The 12,150-nt window shown below is 20.7% G+C and overlaps 1 pseudogene; it reads left to right on the forward strand.

Moving 5' to 3' along the window:
• The window catches only part of LOC117177685, a 30,721-nt pseudogene that overhangs the window by 3,437 nt on the left and 15,134 nt on the right, over positions 1–12,150 (forward strand).

The following is a 12,150-nucleotide window of genomic DNA, read 5'->3' on the forward strand; positions in this document are numbered from 1 at the left end:
TTTACGAGAACAATTTACATAAAGTAACTAAATGTGTAACTCTTCTAACTAAACGTTTTACTTAATCCAAGCGTACACTTTCTTTGAGTTTAATATATTCTCTATTCACTCGTTCCCCTCAAGAATTTTTTTTCCGTGTACAGAAAGGGATTAAATTTAAGAGATAACTTCAATACTTCTCACGTTACTACTGGATGATTGAAATTTTGAAATGATTTTTAATGCAAGCCTTTTTGCTAGGTTGAATTTATCCTCTTTTAAGATAACTTTTCCCGTTTTAACTAATCTAGACTACTTAATTTTTTTACTTACTATAAAAGGCGGCGGTCTTCGATTTTGTTGAGGAAGCCCAGCCGAAGATAATGAAAGTGCAGTGGCCATCAGACCCAACAGCAAAAGTAGCTTCACCATATTCAGTTTCTGGTGTATCTAAAAATTACACATAATAAATCAGGACGCATTGAGTATAAGTTTTCATTTTTGAGCAATTTTCATAACAATTATTATTATATCAGAATTATGATGCCATAAACCTATCTAATAACATAAAATTATTATATAGATTTTAATGAGTATAAAAATTTAACAAATACTTTATAGTTTAATGAAATTATAATTTAATTTGCGCTGCTCACCTAATGTCTTTGTGATTCTGCTGCCCGTTCGAGTTTGAAATTTTCTGTTAGAGATGACAATTTATATAGGATCCTTGATGATAAGAAGCCGGCAAGTTTTTCACCGGGAATCACCGGCTTTCCGACATCCGGGGAATTACACTCTTCGCTCAAAAAAATAAAAATTCGCACGTTATGTATCATGAGGAAACTTCCTACAGTTGCGTTAAATGCACAATTTCGTAAGACGCTCTGCATTCATATCGTGAGTCATGTTGCTTTTTTTTTAATCCAGACTCTTTCAGATTGGTCATTTGTTAAAGTAGGAAAAACGAATGATTAAATTACTTAATTATGAACTTTAAAACTGTAATATTTTGATAATTCTATATTAAAATCTACCTTAGAAGTGCATTGACACGATCTTTTATTTTTTAAATTATTTTTGCTTTTATTTCCTTTGGGTGATAACTTTAATAATGTCAACTTTAAAAATGTAACATTTTATTAATTTTATTACAAATCGACACGATTTTAGGGGCACGTTTAGTCAGATTTGACCCACGTCCGCACATACGATTGTTTATTTTATTTTGACTTTTATTTTTTCTGGACAATAGCTTTATTAATCCTTGGTTACCACACTTGTGCAAATATGCACCAACAACATTTTTTCAAACAAGTGTCTCTTGTTACTCGTTTGATATAAGCCCCCCCCCCCCCCCCCCCCCCCCCCCCCCCCCCCCACGTTTAATATGTTCATCAAGTACTGAGTCATGCCACGTAGGGCCCATTCTCTCAGTTTAGGAACAGAGTTGAATGTTTCCTGCAAGCTTTGTTTCTAAATCAGGAAACTCGAAACTTGAATATTTAGGGTCACCTGAACCGTTCCCAATTGTACTGCATAATATTGCGCAATATACTTGACTGTGTACTCGCGAATTGCGGTCATTGCTAAGCAAAAGTCGCAACCGTCTTTCGGCCTGCATGCTGAGGAACTGCATGAGTCAGCAATTCTAGGAATTCCTAAACCGCGAGTTCTTAAATCAAGAGTCAGGAGTATTTTAATTTGAATGTTTTCAAATAGGAAATATATATTCTACAACTAAAATTACACTTATAACTGGGAGTAATCTGCTTGTAATATTTTTTTAATCCAGAGTTAATTCTAAACAAACTTTATACCCAGTTAAAAAATTCAATCTTGAAAAGAAATGGAAGGAAAGAAGTATTTATCAACAAAATTCACCTTATTTGTATTTTTTTTTAATATGCTAAAAGTAAAAAAATAATGCTAATAACGCTTTGTACGCTTGATAGGAATCTAATACTCTTCAATATTCTTAAAAAATTGGTATGTGGTAAAAAATTATGTCTTGAAAAAAATGAAAAAAAAAAATATATTTTTCTAAAAAATGCACTATTTTGGTAAAACTTGTTTTTTAAAAATAGGCTGGAAAGTAAAAAAATTAACAGCTTTGAATTATATTTTTATTTGTAATCATTTCTTTTGAAACTGAATGCGGTTAAAAATTGGAAAAAAAATTTTTTTTAAATCATTTTTCCCGTAAATTTGATTTTGAAAAATAGGCTAAAAGTAAAAAAAATTAATAATTTTGCTACCGAGTTTTATTTTTCTTCATGGGACGACTAGAAATTCCCAAATAAGAAAATTTGTCTAATAGTTTATAATATTGCCGAATTTTAAAATTCCCGACAAAAAATTGCCAAATTATAAAATATCTCATTTAGAAAATTCCCGAATGTAGACAATTAAATTTTTTATAAATAAGAAAATTGATTTTAATCTAATTTTAATTGTAATAATTTAATTAATCTAATAAACAAAAAAATCTAATTGTTTAAATTCGGTAATTTTTCAAATTGGAAATTTTATAATTCGGGAATAATATTATTCGGTAATTTTCGATTCCGCAAATTTTATATTTCAGAAATTTGATTGTGCTTGTTAAGAATCTAATACTCGCTCTGCTTTAATTCTATTTATTATTAATATATTTAGCAACATTGCTTGTTTATTGTTATATTTTATCATTAGTAATCTGATTTAAAATAAAATAATTTATTCGCTATTTATTAATTCATTATTTAAATTGAGAAATTCGGTTAAAAATTGAAGTCTTGAGAAAAAAATGAAAAAAAATTTAATTACCCTTTTTCAAAATCTAATACTATTCAATTATTAGAAAAAAAACGTTTAATGGGTTATAAATTAAATACTGGAAAGAAAAGATTCGAAGAAATTTTTCTTTTTAATGCACTTGGTTTGTAAATTTTATTTTAAATAATAGGCTGGGTTTAAAAATAAAATATTTTTGTTTCACATTGATTTATTTATTTATTTAAGGACAGTCATTATTTATTGTTTTGTCATTAAGAATCTGATTGAAGATTTAGTAATTAATTTATTATTTATTAATTTTAAATTTAGATTTTCGACAGTGGTTAAAAATTGAAATCTTGAAGAAAAATCAAAGAAAAATTTCAAATAAAAGTTTCTAAGAAATACACTTTTTGTATTTGTAAATTTGTTTTTAAAAAATAGACTAAAAAGTAAAATAAAATAATATGGTTTCGTACCTTTATTGAAAATCTAATATTTTCTAATTCTTAAAAAAAAGAATGCGGTTAAAAATTTAATACTTGAAACAAAAATTTATTTTCTATGCTCTTGTTTTGTAAACTTTATTTTTTTAAATAGGCTAAAAAGTAAAAAAAATGGTTAAATTTGCTACATATTTTTATTAAGAATCTAATTTAAGATTTATTAATTCATTTACTTTTTATCAATTCAATACTTATGTCTTGAAATGTGGTTAAAAATTGAAATTTTGAAAAATAACTGAAAGAAAACAAGAAAGAAAATTGAAATTTTGTTTGTAAATAATGAAATTTTTTGTAAATTTGTTTTTAAACAATAGAGTAAAAAGTAAAAACTTAACAATATTGCTTCTTACCTTGTGTAAGAATCTAATATTCTTTAACTCATAAAAAAATGAATGCGGGTAAAAATTTAACACTTGAATGTAAACATTGAAAGAAATTTATTTTTTAATAAAATTGTTTCATAAATTTAATTATAAAAAAATAGGCTAAAAAGTAAAAAAATAATAATAATAAATTTGCTTCATATATTTTTAAAGAATCTTATTGAGGATTAAGTAATATTATTTAGATAATGTTTAATAATTATATTATATGAAAATAATATTATAAAAATACATTTCAATTGATGAAAATAATATAATAATATTTAGATTTTGGAATTCGGTTTAAAGTTTAAATCTGGACAAGAAAAAAAAATTCAAAGAAAAAAAACAAGAAACAATAATTTTTTTAAATGACTTCTTGCATTTGTAAGCTTGTTTTTAACGAATAGGCTAAAAAGTATAAAAAATACTATAGTTTCGTACCATTTTTCAAAATCTAATACTCTTGAATTCTGTAAAAAAAACTTTTATTGCGGTTAAAATTGAATACTTGAAAGAATAAATTCAAATACATTTTTTTTTAATGTACTTGTTTGGTCAATTTGATTTTTTATAAAAACAGGGTAGAAAGTAAAAAGATTGACAATTTTGCTTCAGTTTTTTATTCAGAATCTAATATAAATTTAGTAATTTATATAATTAGATTAGAATAATAAGATCTGGAAAAAAAATTTAAAGAGAAACAAAAGATAGAAAAATTAAAGAAATTTTTTTCTTGAAAAATTCACTTTTTTGATAAATTTCTTATTCAAAAAAAGGATTTAAAAAATTAACAAAATTGCTTCGTACGATTGTTAAGAATCCAATACTCTTAAATTGTCAACAAAAAGTATGACAGTGGTTAAAATAACTAAAATCTTGAAATAAAAAACTATTTTATCTCACAGTAATATTATTTTCGCAAATCAATAGTCATCAAATGGACTTCCTGTAGGGAATTTACGATATTTCAAAAAATCCCAACTCTGATAATTTCCTTGTGTGATTCGAAATTCCCTCGTTTCTCCCGCCACTTCCAGGTGGCGCCTGAAAACCTGCTAGCAGACGGCGCAAGCGCAAAGCCTATTTTTCTTGGTAGTGCTTTCGCTCTCTCTCCGTAATTTTGTTTCCAAAAAAGTAGGATAAAACAGATAAAGGTAAGCTACAAAAAACATAATCACTTATTATCCAATCGTGAATTCAAAATATGCGGCTCGTTTATTATTTGACTCTTTCTTTGAGAAACTTGTCAAAAACGGACGGAAAGTTAGGTTAGCCATCTTGTCCTTTAACCTTGTGATGTAACTCATCGTGTCAAAATTTTTTTTCAGAGAATTAAAGTGATATTTCGAATTATTTTTTCAGAATACCAAAAATGGCAGTTTTTGCACGAAATTTGCGACCCTGTTTGAACTCTGTTCGTTCTCAGATTCGGACTTTCGCTGCCGAGGCTTCTGGCAATGAAATGAAATTCACATTTGCCGGAGCGAACCAGGTACATTTTTTTATTATTTATTCAGAAAGAATCGTTTTATCAATAATTCTCAATCTTTTGCATATTTTAGTTTTAAAATTTCGAGATTTTAATATTTTTCCAACTTTTTGAAGGTGTGGAATCATTAAAAATTAAAAACTTTCGTATTTTTTTTTATGTTTTTCAATCTGTAATCAATTCCTTCAATTTTGATTTGAAATTTAGAAATTATAGTTTCTAGGTATTCAAATTGGAATGAAAATCATTTTTTTTAGTTTCAATGGTTTATATATATATATTATTTTTTGTTTAATAATGTTTAAAGTTATGTAATTTGTAAACACATAACCTCAAAACTTAATTATATCTAAACTTATTTTTAAATTGTATTTACTATTAAAAATTCTTGAATTTCAAACAATTTGCGAATGAAAATTCTTAATTTTTCCAATTCTTCAATTTTAAATTGAAAATTTGAAGAATTTTATACTGAAAACTCTTGAATTTTAACTCTTTTTAATTGAAAATTCTTCAATCTTAACCATTTTTAGTTTTAAATTGAAAATTCTTCAGTTTTCAAATTCTTCAATTTTAAATTGAAAATTTTAACAATTTCAATAACTTTATCATTTAAAGTTCTTCGATTTTGACAATTTTTTATTTAAAATTCTTCAATTTTAACCATTTTCAATTTCGAATTCTTCAATTTTAACTCTTTAACTCTTGAAAATTCTTTAATTTTAACATTTTTCAATTAAAAATTCTTCAATTTTAACCATTTTCATTTGAAAATTCGTATATTATAACCATTTACAATTGTAAATTCTTCAATCATAATTATTTTTAGTTTCAAATTTTTCCATTTTTACCATTTTTTTTTTTTGAAATTCTTCAACTTTAACCATTTTGAATTGAAAATTCTTCAATTTAACAAATTTTCAGTTTTAAATTTTATTAATTTTCATTTGATAATTCTTCAGTTTTCAAATTCTTCAATTGTAAATTGAAAAATTTAACGATTTTCACTTCAAAATTCTTTAATTTTAACCATTTTCAATTTAAATTGTTTAAATTAAAATTTTTTAAATTTAAATCATTTTAAATTGAAAAATCTTGAATTTTAACCATTTTTACTTCAGAATTTTTCAATTTGAAACATTTTCAATTTAAATTTTTTAAATTTAAATAATTTTCAATTGGAAATTCTTCTATTTTAACAATTTTAAATCTTAATTTTTTTAATTTAAATCATTTTGAATTGGAAATTCTTCAATTTTAATCATTTAAAATTATAAATTCATAAATTTTCAATTGAAAGTTCTTCAATTTTAATAATTTAATTTTTCAATTTAAACCTTTTAATTTAAATAATTTTCAATTGGAAAATCTTCAATTTTAATCATTTTAAATTGGAAATTCTTCAATTTAAACTATTTTTAATTTAAATTGTTTAAATTCAATTTTTTTCAACTTAATTAAGTTTAAATTGAAAATTCATAAATTTTAACCATTTTTAATTCAGAATTCTTCAATTTGAAACATTTTCAATTTAAATTTTGTAAATTTAAATAATAATTTTAAATTGAAATTTCATAAATTTTCAATTGAAAAGTCTTCAATTTTAACAATTTTCAATTTAAATCATTTACAATTTAAGATTCTTCAATTTTAATAATTTAAAATTCTTCCACTTTTAACCATTTTAAATTGAAATTTCTTTAATTTTAACAATTTTCAATTTAAACCTTTTCAATTTAAATAATTTTCAATTGGAAAATCTTCAATTTTAGTCATTTTAAAATGAAAATTTTTCAATTTTAACTATTTTCAATTTAAATTGTATTAATTCAATTTTTTTCAACTTAAATAAGTTTAAATTGAAAATTCATAAATTTTAAATTGAAAATTCTTCAATTTTAACCATTTTTAATTGAGAATTCTTCAATTTGAATTTAAATTTTTTAAATTGAAATAATTTTCTTCTATTTTAACCATTTTAAATCATAATTTTTTTAATTTAAATAATTTTCAATTGGAAATTCTCCAATTTTAATAATTAAAAATTGAAAATTCATCAATTTTCAATTGAAAATTCTTCCATTTTAACAATTTTGAATTTAAATTTTTTCAATTTAAATCATTTTCAATTGGAAATTCTTCAATTTTAATAATTGTAGATTGAAAATTCATAAATTTTCAATTTCAAATTATTTAATTTTAACAACTTTCAATTGGAAACTCTTCAATTTTTAACCATGTTCAATTTCAACAATTTATCATTGAAAATTCTTCATTTTTGATCATTTTTTATTGAAAATTCTGCCATTTTCAATTTCTTCAATTTTAACATATATCAATTTCAAATTCTTCAATTTTAACAACTTTCAATTAAAAATTCTTAAATTTTAACCATTTACAATTGCAAATTCTTCAATTATAATTATTTTTAGTTTCAAATTTTTCCATTTTTACCATTTTTTTTTAATTCTTCAACTTTACCCATTTTTAATTGCAAATTCTTTAATTTAACAAATTTTCAGTTTTAAATTTTATTAATTTTTATTTGATAATTCTTCAGTTTTCAAACTCTTCAATTTTAAATTGAAAAATTTAACAAATTTCACTTCAAAGTTCTTTAATTTTTACAGTTTTCAATTTCAAAAATTTCTCATTGAAAATTCTTCAATTTGAACCATTTTCAATTTAAATGTTGTCAATTTAAATAGTTTTCAACTGGAAATTCTTCAATTTTAATAATCCTAAATTGAAAATTCATAAATTTTCGTTTTCAAATTCTTTAATTTTAACAACTTTCAATTGGAAATTCTTCAATTTTAACCATTTTAAGTTTCGAATTCTTATATTTTAACCATTTACAATTGCAAATTCTTCAGTTATATTTATTTTTAGTTTCAAAATTTTTTAAATTTTCCTTTGAAAATTCTTCAACTTTAACCATTTTTAATTGAAAGTTCTTTAATTTTACAAATTTTCAGTTTTAAATTTTATTAATTTTCATTTTATAATTCTTCAGTTTTCAAATTTTTCAATTTTAATTTTACAAATTTTCAACAATTTTCAACTCCAACAATTTATTACTTAAAAATTCTTCGATTTTGACCATTTTTTTTCTTAAATTTTTAACCATTTTGAATTTACATTTTTTCAATTAAAATAATTTTCAATTTTAATAGATTTAAATGGAAAATTCATTAATTTTCAATTTTAACAATTTTCAATATTGAATTCTTCAATTTTTACCATTTTCATTTTACATTTTTTGAATTAAAATAATTTTCAATTTTAATATATTTAGATTGATAATTCATTAATTTTTAATTTCAAATTCTTCAGTTTTAATCATTTTTAATTTCGAACTCTTTAATTTTAAACATTTTCAAGTGAAAATTTTATTAATTTTCGATTGATAATACTTCAGTTTTCAAATTCGTGAAATTTAAATGGAAAATTTGAACAGTTTTCACTTGAAAACTTAATCATTTTGAGTTTCAAAAATTTTCCAATTTAACAATTTTCACTTGAAAATTCTTTAATTTTAACAATTTTCAATTGAAAACTCTTCAATTTTAACCGTTTTCAATTTCAAAAATTTTTCTATGAAAATTTTTCAATTTTGACCATTTTTTATTGAAAATTCTTCAATTTTAACCATTTTCAATTCAAACTTTATCAATTTAAATAATTTTCATTTGGAAATTCTTCATTTTTAATCATTTTAAATGGAAAATTCATCAATTTCAATTTCATATTTTTCAATTTTAAAAATGTATTTATAAAAATTGTAAAAATTGGATGATTTTATAGAGATTTCAAATTTAAATCATCAAAATTACAGAATTTTAAAACTTAAAACTTGCATAATTTTTAATGGTAAATTCAAAAAATTGAAATGCTTTCAATTCTAAAGATTTACCATGGAACGGTTGTTTTTAAATATTTAATTTTTAAAATTTACCATAAAAAATTATGCAAATTTTAAATTTTACAATTTGTAACTAACTTTTCAACGATTTTCAACCGAAAATTCATTAATTTTAATAATATTCGATTTCAAAATTTTCAACTAAAAAGAATGCTCAAAATCGGATTAATTACAGAATTTTTTTATTTTTAAACTTGCAAAATTTTGAATGGCTAATTTTCAAAACTAAAATGTTTTCATTTCTAAAGATTTGCAATGGAACGTTTTTTTTTTGTAACAGTTCAATTTTTAAGATTAACAATTAAAAATGCTTTATTTTATCAATTAAGAATTTCAAATTCTTCAACTTTAAAGATGCATAATAATTTTTGAAATTTTCAATTTTTAAAATTTTAGTATTTATAACTTAAATAATTTGAATGGTTTATATATTTTTCAAATTATTTTTAAAGCTATATAATGTGTGAACAGATTACCTCAAAATTGATTAATCTTTAAAATTGTTTATAAAAATAGACAAAACACAGTCTATAATAGTATTTTTGATTCAATTTGTAGTTTTAATGGCTTTGAAATTAAAGAGTTTTTAAATTTTACAATTGAAAAATATGCAAATTTTCAGTTTTACAATTGAAAATTCGGTAATTTTTAGCATTTTTATTTTTACGTTTTTATAATTGAAAAAAATCATTTGAAAATTGTTAAAATTGAAGAATTTTCAATTGTATATCTTTAAAATGGAACTATTAAAAAACCAAAAATAAAATTAAAAAATTCTTCAATTTTCAGTTTCAAACTCTTTGATTTCAAAAATGAGTAAATAAAAATGATGAAAATTGGGCGATTTGATAAAGATTTTAAATATAAGTCATAAAAATTGGAAATATTTTAATTGTAAATCTTAAAATTTGCGTGATTTTTAATTGTAAATTTTCAAAATGAAACTGTTTTTAAAAAACCGTTCAATTGTAAATCTTTAGAATTGAAGGAATTTTAATTTTCAAGATTTACCATTAAAAATTATGCACATTTTATGTTTTTCAATTAAAAAATCTGTAATTTTAATTATTTATTTTTAGATATTTTATAAATTCATCCAATTTAACACATTTTTATTTATAAATTTTTTAAATTGAAGAATTTCATATTGAGAATTGTTTAAATTGAAGAAGTTTTAATTAACAATCATAATCACCTAATTTTTTTATTTATTTAAAAATTATCGTTCTATCAATAATTCTCAAGTTTTTGCTTATTTTATTTTTCAAATTTCGGTATTTTAATATTTGTTACTTTTTGGAAATGTAAATCATTATTTTCATTTGGTTTATAATTAAAATTTCTATAAAATCAGCGAATTTTGAGTTTTATTTACAATTTTTTTAAATTGAAGCATTTTCCAAGATTTCAGAAAATTTATAAAGGAACGGTTTTTTTTAATTGTTCAATTTTGAAGAATTGCAAATGAAAATTCTCCAATTTTAACAATTTTCAATTGAAAAACCTTTCATTCAAAAATTTAAAAACTTTAAACTTGCATAATTTGAAATTGAAAATTTTCCAATTGAAAATTATTTAAATTAAAAGAATTTAAATTTTAAAAGGTTCAAATTGAAAAAATTTTAATTTAAAATTTATGAATTTTAAATTATTAAAATAGAAGAATTTCCAATTGAAAATTATTTTAATTTAAAAAATTAAATTGAAGAATGTTCAAATTTGAGAATTTTCAATTTAAAATTACTAAAATTAAAGATTTTCCAATCGAAAATTATTTAAATTGAAAAGGTTTAAATGGAAAATTGTGAAAATTAAAGAATTTTTAATTGAAAATGGTTAAAATGGAAGAATTTAAAATTATTTAAATTAAAGAATATCTAATTGAAAATGTTTTAAATTCAAAAAGTTTGAATTTAAATTGAAAATTGTTAAAATTGAACAATTTTAATTGAAAATTTATGAATTTTCAATTTTTAATTATTAATATTGAAGAATTTCCAATAGCAAATTATTTAAATTAAAAAAATTAAGATTTAAAATTGAAAATGGTTAAAATTGAAGAATTTTCAATTTAAAATTATTAAAATAGAAGATTTTCCAATTAAAAATTATGTAAATTGAAAGAATTTAAATTTTAAAAGGTTAAAATTGAAGAATTTTAAATTAAAAATTTATGAATTTAAAATTTTAAATGATTGAAATAGAAAAATTTCCAATTGAAAATTATTTAAATCTAAAAAATTAAATTCAAAATGTTTCAAATTGAAGAATTCCCCATTGAAAATGGTTAAAATTAAAGAATTTTCAATTTAAAGCTTATAAATTTTCAATTTAAAATTATTTAATTTAAATTTTTTATATAACCATCGAATTTTGAGGAATTTTATTTATACATCTTTAAAAATTTTGTAATTTTAAAGATTTATAATTGAACCTTATTCAATTTTAATCATTTTCAATTTCTCCAGTTTGACTAATAAACTTCTTCAATTTTCAATTGAAAATTTTTAAACTTTTCACTCCAAAATTCTTTAATTTTAACAATTTTTAGTCTAAATTCTTCAATTTTAACCATTTTACATTTCAAAATTTTTCAATTTTTAAATTCTTTCATTTTAAATTGAAAATTTTAACAATGGTCACTTGTAAATTCTTTAATTTTAATTATTAAAAATTTTTCAATTTTAAGTGTATTCAATTGAAAATTCTCAAATTTTAATTATTTTCAATTTTTCAATTTTAACTATTTTCAATTGAAAATTTTTCAATTTTCAAATTCTTTAATTGAAACTTGTTACAATGTTCTCTTCAATATTCTTCAATTTTAACAATTTTTCAACTTTAACCATTTTCAGTTTCAACTTTTTCAATTTTAATAATTTTTTATTTGAACAATTCTGAAATTCGTCAATTTTTAATTTTAACAATTTTGACTCCCAAATTCTTCAATTTTAACAATTTTCAATAAAAAATGCTTCAATTTTAATTATTTTCAATTTAAAATTTTTTAATTTGAACTATTTTCAATTGAAAATTTGTCAATTTTCAAATTCTTTAATTGAAAATTGAAATTTTTAACAATGTTCTCCTCAAAATTCTTTAATTTTAACATTTTTCAATTTTTCAATC

The sequence above is a fragment of the Belonocnema kinseyi genome, chromosome 1, assembly GCF_010883055.1.
Source record: "Belonocnema kinseyi isolate 2016_QV_RU_SX_M_011 chromosome 1, B_treatae_v1, whole genome shotgun sequence".
NCBI lineage: Eukaryota > Metazoa > Arthropoda > Insecta > Hymenoptera > Cynipidae > Belonocnema > Belonocnema kinseyi.